A 16,641-nucleotide genomic window follows, 5' to 3' on the forward strand; every position below is an offset into this window, starting at 1 on the left:
AAGAGATCTTTTATATTTAGGCTAAGTGTTTTATTGAGAGTAATTCTAGAGATGGGTCGTTGTTTTTACTTCTTTGAACGAAGTGTTTTTTCATTTAAAAACTCGAGTTATTTACTGTTCTCATTGTTCATGTGTTAAGTGATGTACCAGATTAACAACTATCCAATAAAGGGGAGTAAACATATATACACTAAGTTAACATGTTTGTCCGGCATTTAAAAGCGTATTTTGGTAAATTAACTTTATTAATGATACTTTTAAATTTTAAATTTGACTACTAGTATTTTATATAGTTATTTAATACTAATTAGGATAATATGAACAAAAAAAAGTACTGTCATAAAACTCTCTTGATTCTAAAATGGACAACTAAAATGAAATATCTATTTTTGGTGTCAACTATGAAGTATCAACAACCCCATCTTATTAGTTTGAAGGTGTTTTGTGGTCGGGTTGCGGGTTGCTACCGTAACCAAATTGATACACGAATAGTAATTGTTGAAATAGCGTGTCCCATAGAGTATGACGGCTCAATAAGATCGGTAGCTTAAAGTCAATTTTAATAGGAAGCCTGAGTATTTCTTATCTTTTCACTATTAATTATTTTTTTAAAAATTATGTGGATTTTTTTTTTAAAAAAAATGTTTTTAAATTTTAATGTTTTAATTTTTTTATATTTTATTTAATTTTTTCACTTATTTTGATATCTATTCTAAATTAACTTATTTTAAATACAAGATATTTGAAATTAAATTTGAAATCAGATTAAAAAAATAAAAAAAATAAAAAAAAATTATTTTCCACGTGTACTCACCTAACCCTCACCCTCTTCCTTATCTTCTGTTGTTCTGCACTTGTTCCAGGTCGTTTGGATTGAATACAAGTTATGATGAGATTAATTATGATAGGATGAGTTATGTTGGAATTAGTTATGATGTGATAAGTTATATTGAGATTATTTCTTATTGAGTGTTTGATTTGTTATATTCAAAATAATATGCATTGCATAAATTTTAAGAATAGGGTGTTTATTTATAAAAATATCCTTCACTTTATTTAGTTTTTTATATTTTTTTTTGCAAGTTTTAGTTATTCAATATTCATTCTTAAAATAAAACTTTCATCTTCTTTACCTTAAATATTTTTATGTGTGCATTTTCATAATGTTCGTATGCATTTAAAAATAAAACTTTCTTCTTATTTAACATAAAATTTTTATTTTAAGTTTGTTAAAGTAAAAAAGGAGTTATGAGAAATTAAAATATAAATAAACATAAGAATTAGTCAAATAATAATAAATAAAATTGTAATTTACAATTGCATTTAGAATTTATGAGAGGCTTGATCCTCTTCAACTTAAACCTTATCCATGCTTATGAATTTTGAAAACAAAATTTCAGTTTTAAGCGTGTAGTTAAATTTTAATTTGAATTGAAATGGACATTTGGCCTCTTATATATACCCCTTTAATAACATATAAATTATTGTTTAGACTTTTATCTTCTTCTATTTTAATTATTAACTTTACTTATCTTTATCAAGTTTTCATTATAAATACGTAGCAATAAGAATTGCAGATTTATTTTGTCAAATATTAACTCTGATTTTTCATTTTTAATTCAGAATTTACAGATTTGATTTATACATAAATGATGATGATAATATCTTGAACGTACCATCAAGAACGAAAGGTAAGAATATAGTTCCAACTCTTGAAAACTGTTTACAATCAATTTGACTATTAAAAATTAACTAAGGATAGAAATGTTGATGAATTTTCTCATCTTTAAAGTTTGGGATCAATTTTATTTTTTTATGAGATATATTTTAATGACTTTTGAGTAGAAAATAAAATTAGATAGACACCCATTTCTTGGTAGTAGTCTGGACTTCAACATGAACAGTTGTTCTCTATTCATTTATTTTAATCTAATTCAATTTTTTATTGTAATAAAATTTAAAATATCTATAAGTTAGAATTTGATAATTTATATAAAAAGATTTATAATTATTGATATAAAATACTAATGTATCATGTACGAATTTAGAGACTTAAAATGCCAAATGAAAGAAAAAGGAGAGTAAGGAAAAGACTAATTAATAGCTATTATTACTGTTGGTTAATCTTTAATTCAATAAAAAATAAATATTTAATTTGAATTTGAATTTTACACCATAATCACTTTTAGAGGTGAAAGTGTTTATTATTTATTTGAATTTGAATTTTACACCGTAACCACTTTTAACAGATTAGATTATATTGGAGTCTTTTTTTAATATATATTTTATTTTATCATTTCTATTATGCATAATAAAACTTACTAATTTTAATTTCACGTTATACAAAATTTACCCATTATAAAATGTAAGTAAATAAATAGTCAATCAATATCTCTATTTATATGTTACCGTTATACAAGATTATAATTTAAAATAAATAATCAACCAACTCTATTTATTTTTTGTAATAATACGAAGTTATCATTTAAACTAAAATATAATAGATAAATTTAAATAATGAAAAAAATTTGAGCAAAGAAATAAAAGTTTAGAAATAAATTTAATTCCAGGAATAAGAAAACGGACAAAAATGGAGAGGTGAATGAGGCTCGGAAGATAATATTTTTGAAGTAATTTTAATAATGTTGTGAAGTATTTAGATAATACACATATTATTGTCCATAAATTTAAAATTGAAGAGATCCATGTGAACAATTAAATAAAAATTATTATTTTTTATAGTAAACAAAATAAATATATCTATTTTATATTAATAAAAAATGCTCTTGATTATATAAAGCCAAGTGATAAACTAATAACAACTAATATTAGTGATATAATAAATTAAAATAGTGAACAACGTGAAAACAAAAAATATGAAACATAAAAATTATTTGACTTAGAGCCTGTTTGGAAGGGCTTATAAGTTGGTCAACCAACTTATAAGCCTTTTTTAGCTTATTGTGGTGTTTGACTATCAATTTAAAATGCTAAATTTAAGCCATAAAATTCGTAGAGTCACCAAAAAATAAAAAGTTTGAAATCCTAACTTTTTTTCCGAGGGCTTAAAGTCATTTTCGTTGATCATGAAAATTACTTTTATATCCCTTATATTTTATTTTAATTCCCAAAGTACCCTCTCAGCTAAAGCCCTAAAATTTACATTTGTTCCTCATTTTTTGAGCAACAACGAAGCAGCAGAATGTGAATAATGTTGAAGATAGAGCAACCCCTTTTCAAGAAATTAACACCAACAAATTTGAAGAACAGTAAATGAAGGAGACTGAAATCAAGAAGACGACGAAGAAGAACGAACCAGAGTTAAGAAATTTTCATTCTATTCCGGCACGGGCACCGACGCCGGCGTCTCGCCCACTACCTCCTCCGGTGGTTATAGAAAAAAGGGTTGATTTTACAAAGATCGATGGATATATGGCTAGCAATGTAATGCAGATGCAAATGGGTGATGGTCCAATGCCTGAATTTGGGTTAGTGGAAACAAGGCCACCTTTGGCTGCAAGAATAGGGTATTGGGTAGAGATAAGACTGCTAGTACTTATGATTTGGTGGAGCAAATGCATTTTTTGTATATTAATGTTGTCAAAGCCAGGGATCTTCTAGTTATGGATATATCAGGGAGTCTTTAAGGGTATTTCAGTCATTTTGACAAAAAATAAGTGTTGTTTGTCAAACACATCAACAACTTATTTTGAGCATAAGTACTTTTATCCAAACACTCAACTGCTTATTTATAAAAATAATTTTCAGCACTTAAAAGTTCTAAAACCACTCCATACATAAAAGTCACTTTTTTAAGCCAATCCAAACGAGCTCTAACATGATTCGTCGTTTCTATATAATATTTGATTATGAAGGGATAGAGCGGTATATTTCATTGAAGAGCAATATAATAATTGCACCTTTTTAAATTAATACTCCTTCCGTCTTATTTTATATGACACTCTTTGATTTGGTACGATTTAAAAAAAAACATAAAATAAAATATAAGATAAAATTTATATATATTTTTAGAAAGTGTTTAACTTAAATTTTAAATTATAAACACTTCTAACACAGTAGAATATTTTGGAGTCTTTTTCTAATCTATATTTCATTGATTTAATCATGCATAACAAAATTGTCTATTCTAATTTTTATATGTTGATATAAGAGAAAAGAAAACTCAACTGATTATTCTTTGAACACAAAAAAATAATTTAAGTCAATGTTAAATTAGAGAAAAGTGAAGTAATTAAAATACAATAGAAAAAAATGTAAACGGGGGTTGGAGGGGGGGGGATGAACTATTTTTGATAATATAAAAATTTAATTAGATAATACACATATCATTATTTATAAATTTTAAATGGGAGAAATGGGAGAAAATAGAATAAAAATTTTAATTATTTTTGACAATCAAAAATCTTTATATTGTAAATAATATAATAAGAAAAAAATATTAAACGCAAAATTTTTACTGTTAATTACATAATTATTTTCACTCATATAGATTTTGATTAGAGGTAGGGTAAGGGAATGGGGGGGGGGTATTAACAATCTAATATGGTTAGATTTTGAATAATATAATTAAAAAATATGAAGAATAAAAATCTTTTTTTTACGATTACATGAATATTTTTTTTCGTATAAATTGGATTAAATGTCAGGATATTAGAGTCATGGGGTATTAGAGTCAAAGTTAAATTAGAGAAAAATAAAGTAATTAAAATACAATCGAAAAAATGTAAACGGGGGTTGGGGTTGGGGATAGGGGGATGAACAATTTTTGATAATATAACAATGTAATTAGATAATACACATATTATTATTTATGAAATTTAAAATGGGAGAAATGAGAAAAAAGTAGAATAAAAATTTAAATTATTTTTGAGAATAAAAAATCTTTATATTGTAAATAATATAATAAGTAAAAATATTAAACGCAAAAGTTTTATTGTTAATTACATAATTATTTTCACTCATATAGATTTTGATTAGAGGTAGGGTAAGGGATGAGGGGGAGGGGGAAGGAGATATTATCAATCTAATATGTTTAGATTTTGAATAATATAACTTTAAAATATGAAGAATAAATGTCTTTTCTTTTTACTACTACATGGATATTTTTTTCGTATAAATTGAATTAGAGGTCGGGGTATTAGAGTCATGGGGTGGGGTGTGGGGGTGTGGGGAGAGTAGAACATTTTTTTAAAAAAAATAAAATAACAATTGAGGGGTGGGGGTGAGTGTAGGGGTGAGCGCAGACTCCCCCCCCTATTTTATTGAGAGATATGATAATAGTTGAACTCTTTTTTCAAGGTTATATGTGTTGACACCCAATTTTGACATTCCACAACGCAAATTAACTGCCAAGTTTTTTTAAATTTCGAACATTTTTTAAATAATTAGCTTTTATAAAAAAAACAAAAATATTTTCATGTTGTTCTTAACTATTTTTATCTTTTTTATAAATTTTAGTATAATATATACATATTTCTATATAACTATATCTTTGATTACTATTTATGTGGTTATTCGAAAACCATCTCAATTTTTTTTATTTTTTACTAAATACAATGTTAGTTAGGTTAGTTTAATTATAGTTTATATTTTTGAAATCTTTAGTTTTTTCAAAAAAAAATACCATTCTCCCACATCAAAAATTCATGAAGAATTTGAGATTTTTGGAGCCTATATAAAGATTCATATTCTCATTAAGAAGGGAAAAGAAGTGGAGGTTTTTTAGCCACCCAAAGTTAGAATTTTTCTTAACTTGACTAGGATTTTGGACTCTTGTCCCCAGCCTAAAAGTTGTGAAATTTTCTAGTTTTCAATCTATATTTTTCTTTAAGAAAAAATAGGAAATTGAAGTTGAAATTTAGGCTAAGAACAATGTTCTTATAACATCGAACCCACGAAGGTTCAAGTCAAAATTTTTTATTTTTTTTTTGTGGATTGGAGTTCCATCAAGCTCTTGGGTGGTGGTGAAGTTGTCTTCTGTTTGTCATCTTTAGTCTCGCTGCCCGAAAAGAGGTAAAAAAAAATTCAGTTTTATTTTATTTAATTATTTCATGTTTTATATTTAGTTGATTCGTAATCTTGTTTTTTAGTTAGCATGTATTAAGAATAATTAAATTAATGATAGAAATTTCTTATAGTTAACATGTATAATGATTAATTAACTATCATGCGTTAGGATTATTTAATGAAAGCTCTTAGTTTTGTTCATTATTTTTCCAAATAGTTTTCTTTGACAATATAGATTTTCATGTTTTTAATTTTTTCTTTTAACATGATTTAGATAACAAAAATATGCTTAAAATTGTTATTTAATTAGAACTTTCATGGCCTAATTGATTTAATTCTTTTTTTAAAATTTGAACTAGTATAACGTATATATTAAATCCGTGTTCTTTAGTTACTTGAATCTATTTCTTCTTTCCTTTCCTTTGTCTACATATATGCATGTTGTTAGTCACTTCTAGGATGTCCATCAATTTAACATCTTAAAATATCATGATATATTCCTTGGTTTAACTTAAAATGAGTAAATGTTTATGTAATTTTATTTTGATACATGTGATATCAATTCGAGTCCATCTTTGGACTTCTTCCTTACATATTATTGAGTTTTGAGTTGATACATGGAAAGGAAGTTAATATACATGGTTTAATATTGATATTGGATTGTATACACGGAATAGAGGTGGAAAACAGTGTTGTATACACTGATATATAATATATATACAGTCCGATATGTAAGAAAATTTGTATACACTAATATACAGTCTGATATATATATTGATATACAACAGATACAGGAAAAAATATGTGATATACAGTGTGTATACAGTTCGATATACAGAAATAATATTGTATACATTGTATATACAGCTACGATATATAGTGGAATTGGGCTTAAGGCCCAAAACGCAGATGGCCCAACAACTTAGTCCAGACGTACAGAAACTAAGTGTCGGACCATATTTTCATGTGTTATTTATTATTTATTTATATTGATTCGGATTGTAATAATTTATTTACTTATATTATTTATGCTTGCTTAGATATTAATTTTAATTTATTTTAACTTAATTAAACTCCTCTAAAAATAAATCAATTCATGTTAATTTACTCTTTAAATGATTTTCTACCTTTACTTAGTCATTTGATAAACTTTTACTTTTTTTTTATATACATGTATATTATTTTCAAAGTTTAAGTTTGATCATTTTTTCTAAAAAATAATTTTAAAGTCTTCATTTTCTTTTAAATTAATATTTTCAAAAGTTAGTTAAATAATTTTTCAAATCGTTGGATAACCGCGCGTTAGCGGCCGCTTTGAATGTTTAACACCTTCTCAAAGTGGAAATAAGAATCTCGTACCTTTTTCTCTGAATTTTTAAGACTTAAATTTGTTAGGGTATTTTAAATTAAGTTTTCTTAATTTTTTAAAAAAATTAAGTGGCGACTCTTGTTTTCTAAAATTGATTTTTTCTATATAAAGTTGAATTAACACCGTCTTTTTCTAACATAACAGTATGATTTTAACATGCTCAAATGAGATATTTCAATATGAAATGATCAAAAATATTAATTTAATATTATTCGCACATCACACGGATACATATACTATTGAGATGATGAAGAAAATATAGGCGCTCCAGAAACTTATATATGACCCGGGAGTTCAAGATTTGCGACGACACTACTCATTTTCCTTATTTTTTCTTTTCAATTTATTACAATTGAAGCAAGCTCGAAAACTTTTTCTAATTTGCAAAAATTGCAATTTTACATTTTTTATTTATAGAATTTCATATTGGGGTACACATATTAATTGTAATGTCAAACAATTTAACAGATTACATAATTACTTATGATAAAAGGTGGAGTAGAGGATAATCTTTATTAGTAATTTACAATAATATATCGAATATAATTGGGATAATGCAAAAGAACTTTGAATTATGATCGATATTTCAACATACACCTTAATTTTATTAGGGTCTTATTATCTCCTAAATTATTTTAAAATGAAATAAATATACTTTAAAAGCTGACGTGGTATAAAGAGTGTGCACACTCTCTTAAAGACAACTGACGAGTGAAAAAAATTGAACACATATCTTTTTAATTGGTTACTTATATTAATTTTTCTTAATAACCACCAATAAACTCCCTTCTGACTATTTACTGGTCAGGCCACTTTGCTTCCAACGAGCAACTTCACTGCTTAGCTTCCCCCCCCCCCCCCCCCCCAAACATTAACCTCTATATTTGGCATCATGTTTGCGTCATAATTTAAACCGATAACTATAAGTTTGTCTTTTCTTCATCTAAAACAATCCTATTTTTTTTAATTACATCCTTCATTCCTTGTCAATATTTATTTGAAATAATTAGAGTAGATGACCATTTGATTATTTTAATTATAAAAAAAAATGGTTATTTGATGTATATTTATGTATATTTAGTGTATATTTTATGTATAAAATGTATCATAATATATAGTCAGTGTATAACTCATGTATAAGTAATCTATATCGTATAATCAGTATATGCTTTTTATGACTTTTGCAAGTTATGTTGTATAGTCACTGTATATTTTCTATGATTTTAGGCTATTTTTTTATGTAAATAAAATATTACTATATTTGTTGTAAACTAATTAATTTATTATATATATTTAAAATTATCTCTATTTATTTTATATTACTACTTACTGGCGTCGTACTCTATATATCTGATTCCGATAAGATCGGAGAGAGTAAGTCTTTTCCAAATCAACATGAATTGTGGTGCAGTGGTGGAATTGTTTCACCATTAACCAAAGATCTAGAATTCGAGCTCTGGGTATGGAAAAAATCATGTTGGGAGCGCCACCCCGAATGAGCTCTGCGGTGCGCAATCCGAATTTAGTCGAGGCTCCACGGATTTCGGACACTAGATGGAAAAAAAGTCTTTTCCAAGAACTCTGACATCGTCTATGTATTATGTACCTTTACGTCATACATTTTGTCATAGTAGTTGTAGTTCTGCTCATTGTTTATTGCCATTTAATTTCTGCACTGTATTGTTGTTTATAGGTGTGAGACCATTGTACTTTGATTATCTTATTTATTTATAGTAGTTAATGCCTCTTTTTTCCCGTACTATTCTATCATGACTTTCTCACTTTTGCTATTTCTTGTTTTCATCTTGTTTCCGGTATGCTTGTCCCTATTTGACCTTTTATCTTGGTTTACTCTCTTGAGCCGAGGATCCTTCGAAAACAACCGCCCTACCTTTCAAGGTGGGTTTTAGATCTGCATACACTTTACCTTCCCCAAACCCCACATGGTGGGACTATACTGGGTTTGTTGTTGTTGTTCTATCTTGTCATAGTTATATGCATGGGCTGTACAAAAATACATCTCTAATAAAATATAGATTTTCAAATTATAATACTTTTTGCCTTTAGGCCCTTTTTTAAAAAATCATAGTGATCACTGATCAGTGATCATCTTCTATACTTGCTTTACCACAGGTTCATAGTATATTGCCTCATAGGATCTTACATTAATTAGAGCTATCACAAATTCACAATCTTGGCTTCATTAGTCAAAATCAAAACTAATATCGTTATTAACAAAGCATATACATATGTATAATTGCCATTCATAATTATCTCACAATTAAACTAATATCACAAGCTCACAAATATTTCCACCTACATATTTTCACAAATAAATGCATTATATTACTAATTCATTGTGCTATTTTTATGAGGACAAAAATAGTTTAAACATTTGAATAGCTAGGTAACATGACCAACTCTAACTTATATTTTGTAAACAAATATTAATCCTAAGCCATAACTACGCCCGTATAGAATTAAATTTTTTTTGGACTCTCCCCGCCTTGCTCTGCACCCACATATGTCTAAACCTGTACCAATGGGCGGAGCCATCTCAGGTGAAGGGTAATTCGATACACACTTTACATTGAAAAATTATATAGTATATAGAGGTTAAATGTTAGTTATTATGAATTTTATATTTAATTTTGTACACTCTTAACATAACTGAGAATTTATTTTGCAAATCTACGCCAAATATCTGACTCCACCGCTGCTTGCACCCGCACCGCCCCACGTGATATCCCTAGGTATATGCCCTGTTGAAGATTAGATGAAATTCAATAAGTTCAATTAGGTAATAACCTAACTGTTGAATTTTTTTTTGTCTTCAACATAAAAAGTGACAATAATAGTACATATAATTGAATGCTAAAAGTCTTCAAATTAAATCTCAATTGTGACTAGGAAAGGTGAGCTAGCTAATTAGCTCACCAACCATTGTTATTAATGATCTCCATTGATAAAGACGTGGGCATCTTATAACTTATTATTCATTTGCCAGCCTTTTGACAACTTGTAGTTTAAGTTGGACTTCCCAAAATTTCCTACGTAATTATAAAGACTCTGAAATTCTGAATTCGACTATGAATAAATGAAAACGTGTTTGTGATATATATAGTCACCATTGATCAAGAGGTGTGATAGGATGGTGGAATTCCTTTATTCTTAACTAGAAGTTTTTTAGCCACCAACATTAATCGAGAGGTCACGCGTTCAAGCCTTGGAAACAGTCTCTGATAGAAATGCTAGGTAAGACTGCGTACAATAGACCCTTGTGGTCATGCCCTTCCCCGGACCCCGCGCATAGAGGGAGCTTTAGTGCATCAGACTGTCCTTTTAACATTAACCGAGAGGTGTGTTTGCAGATAAGTGTGAGCTGCAAAACAAAGAAGAAAGAACAAGAAGAAGAGAGCAGATGCAGAGAAGAGCAGAGAAGAGAGAAGAAGCGAACATAAGAGAGAAGAAGAGGAGAGAAAGAGTAAAGTAGCAAAATGGAGATATTTTTTATTTTTCAGCTCAACAACAACTAATTACACTTAGTGTATATATATACACACTTTGTTAGGCTAACTAACCAAAATCAGTTACTCTAACAACTTTAACAACTTGTTAGTTAGAGGCTTAAACTGATTCTTGGTAAATGACTAATCTACCCTCTTTCTAATTAACTTCTCACAACACTCCCCTTCAAGCTAGGAGGTGCAAATATATTCAAAACTCCCATCTTGGATAGAAGATGTTCATGCTGCATTCTGGATAACCCTTTAGTTAATATATCTGCAGGTTGTTCTTGAGTCGGTAGATAGTCCACCTTGATCAAACCTTGTTGTAATCTCTCTCTGATGAAGTGACAATCTATTTTTATGTGTTTCATTTTTTCGTGATAGACTTGGTTTGCTGCAATTTGAATTGCAGCCTTGCTGTCACTGTATACTTGTACTGGCAGCTCAACTGCAGCTTCTACTTCTTTCAGCATTCCAAGCAGCCATACCAACTCTGACATAGTGGATGCCATGCTCCTATACTAAGCCTCAGCTGAACTCTTTGATACTGTGGTTTGCTTCTTGGCTTTCCATGAAACCAAGGACTTTCCAATCTTAATCATGTACCCAATTACAAATTTCCTAGTGAGTGGACAAGAGGCCCAATCAGCATTACAAAATGCAGTAACTTTGTGATCTGAGTTGCTGGACAGTAGTATTCCTTGTCTAGGTTGCTTCTTTAAGTATCTCACCACTCTTAGTGCAGCTTCCATGTGAGATTTTTTTGGTTGACTCAGGAACTAGCTTAATGTCTGAGTGCTAAAAGCTATATCTAGTCTTGTCATATTGAGATATAAGAGTTTTCCTATGAGTTTTTGATAGCTGACCTGATCTATCAAGGGATCATCAGCCGCTTCTTGCCTTTTCTTCACATGTTGATCATAATCTCTTGATGTTAGTTTGACATTAACATCTATAGGTGTTCTTGCTGGTTTAGCTGCTCCCATTCCAACTTCTGCTATAAGCTCAAGGGCATATTTCCTTTGATGCATTAGTATTCCTTCTGTGGACCTTGTAAATTCAATTTCTAGAAAGTATTTGAGCTCCTCTAAGTCTTTCATCTTGAAGGCCTTTTGTAGGGCCTTCTTTATGTCTTCTATCAACTTCAAGGAGCTTCCAGTAATCAGCATGTCACCTACATACACAAGTATAATTATAATTCCTTCTTCTAATTTGCTGATGAATAGTGAATGATCATACTGGATCTGTTTAAATTTAAGAGAGAAAAGTGCCTCAGTGAGTTTACGATTCCATTGTCTTGGGGCTTGCTTTAGTCCATATAGGGACTTTGTCAGTCTACACATCTTTTTTCCTTGACTGACAAAACCCCGAGGAAGGTGCATATAAATTTTATCATCAAGATCCCCATGGAGAAAAGTATTAAACATATTCATTTGATGGATATGCCACTGTCTGGAGGTAGCAAGAGCTAGGATAAGCCTTATTGTAACCATCTTCACAACTGGAGAGAATGTTTCTTTGTAGTCAATACCTTTTTGCTGACTGTAGCCTTTGACAACTAATTTGGCCTTAAACCTTTCTACTTTACCTGTGGACTTGTATTTAATTTTTATAAATCCACCTGCAACCAATAGATCTCTTACCTGCAGGTAAGATAGTGATCTCCCAGGTATGGTTTCTCTCTAATGCTTGGATCTCTGCTAGCATAGCATCAACCCATCTTGGATCCTTGATAGCTTTTGCATAGCTGGTAGGTTCTGTTATAGTAGAAGTAGCAACAATGTAGCACTGATAGGTGGGAGAAAGATGGGAATAACTCACATAGTTAGACAGGGGATATTGAACATCATTGGTTATATTTAAAGAAACAAAATCCTTCAGCCATGTTGGAGGCTGTTTAGATCTTGCAGATCTTCTAGGAACACTTGTACCCTTAGTAAGAGTTGCTTCTGCAATGGTTGATGCCTCAGAGACAGTACCATCAGTAGGTATCTGGTCCTCAAGCTGCTCCACATTAGTGTGATCACACCTTGCATCAAGAATTGGATTATCATCTGGTATGACAGCTTGATCAGTGTTGTTAAAAAGTATGGGAGCCATAAGAGAGAAATCTTGACTAGCCACATCTGCTTCTTGCAGATTGTCTACAAACAGCTGTTGTGAATCAACACCAATATTATTGGTAAATGGAAAGATATTCTCCCTAAAAATAATATCTCTACTGATAAAGAAAGATTTATTGAGTAAGTCAAATAAGATATAGCCCTTATGCACCTCAAAATAGCCCATGTGAATTGCTAACCTTGACATGGGCATGAGTTTGTCATGTTCAGTAAGGTTCTTAGCAAAGGAAAGACATCCAAGAGTCTTCAAATGAGATAGCCCTGGTTTGATGCCATATAGTCTTTCATAGGGAGTTTGAGAACCAATTACACTACTAGTAAGTCTGTTAATTTGATAGGCTGCAGCTAGAACACAGTGACCCCAAAACCTGATAGGTATTTTAACTTGAAGCCTCAAAGCTCTTATCACTTTTAGCAGGTGTCTATGCTTTCTCTCAGCAACACCATTCTGTTGAGGAGTATAAGGACAAGATCTTTGATGAGTAATGCCCTATTCTTTGAACATATTGCAACACACAGAATTAGCAAATTCTGTACCATTATAGGATTTGATAATCTTCACCACTCTGTCAAACTAAGTTTCTGCATATTGCAAGAACATTTGAAGAGATACACAAACATCTGGCTTTTGTTTAAGTAAAAATAGCTAGGTCATTCTTGAAACATCATCCATAATTGTTAGAAAGTATTTATTGCCATCAAAAGGAGCTGTGTTATAGGGTCCCAAAGGTTAACATGTATTAAGTCAAAGCATCTACTGCTTTTAATGCTGCTAGAAGGAAATACAAGTCTAGTTTGTTTTGCAAATGGGCAAACTAAACACTTAGACACCTTACACATAGTGGCTTTATTGTCAATAAACATTTTTGTAAGTACTGTTGAAGAGGGATGTCCAAGCCTTTGATGCCATAGCTCTATGTTTGACTCCTTGCCATTTGAATGAACTGTATCAATATCATGAGCAAATTCCTTGGTATTATTAGCACTATTTTGAGTTAAATATCTCCACAGCAAGTATAGTCCTCCTTCTTCTTTACCAACTTCCTTCACCTTCCTAGTGTAAAGCTTTTGGAAAACACAAAAATCAGGGAAGAAGGAGACTGAGCAGCCTAGTTCCTTTGTTATTTTGCTGACAGACATTAAGTTATACTTGAACTCTGGTATATGAAACACATTAGTAATCACACTTTTAGCTGATAGACTATAAGAGCCAATATAAGTTACTTGTGTGGTACTACAATTTGGTAAGCATACATCCTTAGGAGTGTCAAGCTTTAGCACAAATTCTTTCTGTAACATATCTAACTTAGACACCATGTGGTTTGTTGCACCTGTATCTACAATCCACACATCACTATTTTCAGTTACAAATAAGACTTTACCTGCAGTATTTGCCTTATTACAATCAGATATAGTAGCTCTTGAGTTTGACTGTTGACTCATCATCTTAAGATTGTGTTCATATTGATCTTTTGTGAATGTGCAACCTTGAAGTAATTATTTGACATCTTTCTCAGCTTGACTCATAGTCTTATTGGAAGCTTCAGTTGATGTTGTATGTGTAATATGCTATGCTGTAATATTCCTACCCCACACTGATTCATCAGTTACATTTGTGTTCAAACCATAAGAAAAATTAGCTTGACCTGATTTCTGAGGTTGATTAGAGAATCTAGAAGTATCAGTATAGGCAGTGTTTGCACTTTGTGCCTTCCTATTGAACTTTAAGTATGGTGGATATCCAACAACATTATAGAAAAACTCTTTGGTATGACCTCTACACTTACAAAAATCACAGATTAAAAGTTTATTTTTCTTGAATCTGTTACTGACACCTGAACTACTGCCACCTTTAGAGTACATAGCAACTGAGTCTAAGATGGATGAATGTAGTCCCAAATTATTGACGCCTGTAATAACAAATTTTTGGCTTTCATCTCCTACTATCATGGCATATGCTTGATTGATAGTTGGTAGTGGGTCTATCATGAGAATTCGACTCCTAGCCTGAATGTATGAGTCATATAATCCCATTAGAAATTAATATAACTTTTGTCTATTCATGTGAGCTACAAATCCTCTAGACTTCTCATAGTTGCAACAGGGCGAGGACACTAACACCTCAAATTCATCCCACAGTGTTTTCAGCTTCGTATAGTATACTGAGACAAAGGTAGTACCCTGCTGTAGAGTAACAATATCTTTGTGTAAACTGTAAGTCCTTATCCATCTACTCTATCAAACCTCTCTTGTAGATCAGTCCACACCTGCAATGCACTTGAAGCAAATGCAATTTCACTAAGTAAGCTCTTTGAAACCGAGTTCATTAACCACGACAGGACAATTGCATTCACCCTTTTCCATTGACACCATAGTTCTTCACGATACATGTCCTTTCTGCATGTTCCATTAACCAGCCCTAACTTGTTCCTCCCTAACAAAGCTAACTTGACTGAACGACTCCACAAGGTGTAGTTCTCAACACCAGTTAGATGAAACGAGATGAGCTAACTCCACTTACATCTGTGGGACTAAGAAATAAGGGATGATTATAGTCAATACCTTGTCCTTGAGTGAGATTGCTACTCGAGGAGAAGGGCACACTGGCTTGTTGATGGTTTTGGTTGAGATTTTGAGGTGAACTTGCTGCTGCTGTGTCACCTGTCATTCCTTCAAACAACAACAAAATCACGGAATTTTAACTCCGACAAAGCTTCGATCTATAGATCCGTCTTAAAACCTAGATGAATCTATGAATCTCATTTCGATTCTTTGACTTAAAAATGAGGATCAGCTTCTCACAGCGACAACTGTGACGATCCGCTTTGATACCATGCAGATAAGTGTGAGCTGCAAAACAAAGAAGAAAGAACAAGAAGAAGAGAGCAAATGCAGAGAAGAGCAGAGAAGAGAGAATAAGCGAACAGAAGAGAGAAGAAGAGGAGAGAAAGAGTAAAGTAACAAAATGAAGATATTTTTTATTTTTCAGCTCAACAACAACTAATTACACTTAGTGTATATATATATACACTTTGTTAGGCTAACTAACCAAAATCAGTTACTCTAACAACTTTAACAACTTGTTAGTTAGAGGCTTAAACTGATTCTTGGTGAATGACTAATCTACCCTCTTTCTAATTAACTTCTCACACCAGTGTTGCTAGATCAATCACGCTACAATGCTTTTTCCTCTCTTCTCAACATTTAGTTTGAACGTTTAATCGAACCAGTCTATAGAAAAATACTTGAAGAATTTGATCTCTTGTGAGAACACTTGATCGATGTCCTAAACAATAAGACATTTTTATAACCATTGGAGGATTCATAATTTTCACTCAGGGGGTTTGAAAAATAAAAATGTGTGAACTAGGAGCCCGTTTGGATGGGCTTAAAAAAATAACTTTTATGTATGAAGTGCTTTTAGAACTTTGAAGTGCTGAAAGTTATTTTTATAAATAAGCAGTTGAGTGTTTGGATAAAAGTGCTTAAATGAGGAAAATGATGTAAATTTTAAGGTTAAAAGAATAAAAAGGGTAGTTTGAGAATTTAGTTAAAATATAAGGGATATAAAAGTAATTTCCATGGTCAAAGAAAATGACTTTAAACACTTAAA

Source organism: Solanum dulcamara, chromosome 4 (genome assembly GCF_947179165.1).
Source record: "Solanum dulcamara chromosome 4, daSolDulc1.2, whole genome shotgun sequence".
NCBI classification, from domain to species: Eukaryota; Viridiplantae; Streptophyta; class Magnoliopsida; order Solanales; family Solanaceae; genus Solanum; species Solanum dulcamara.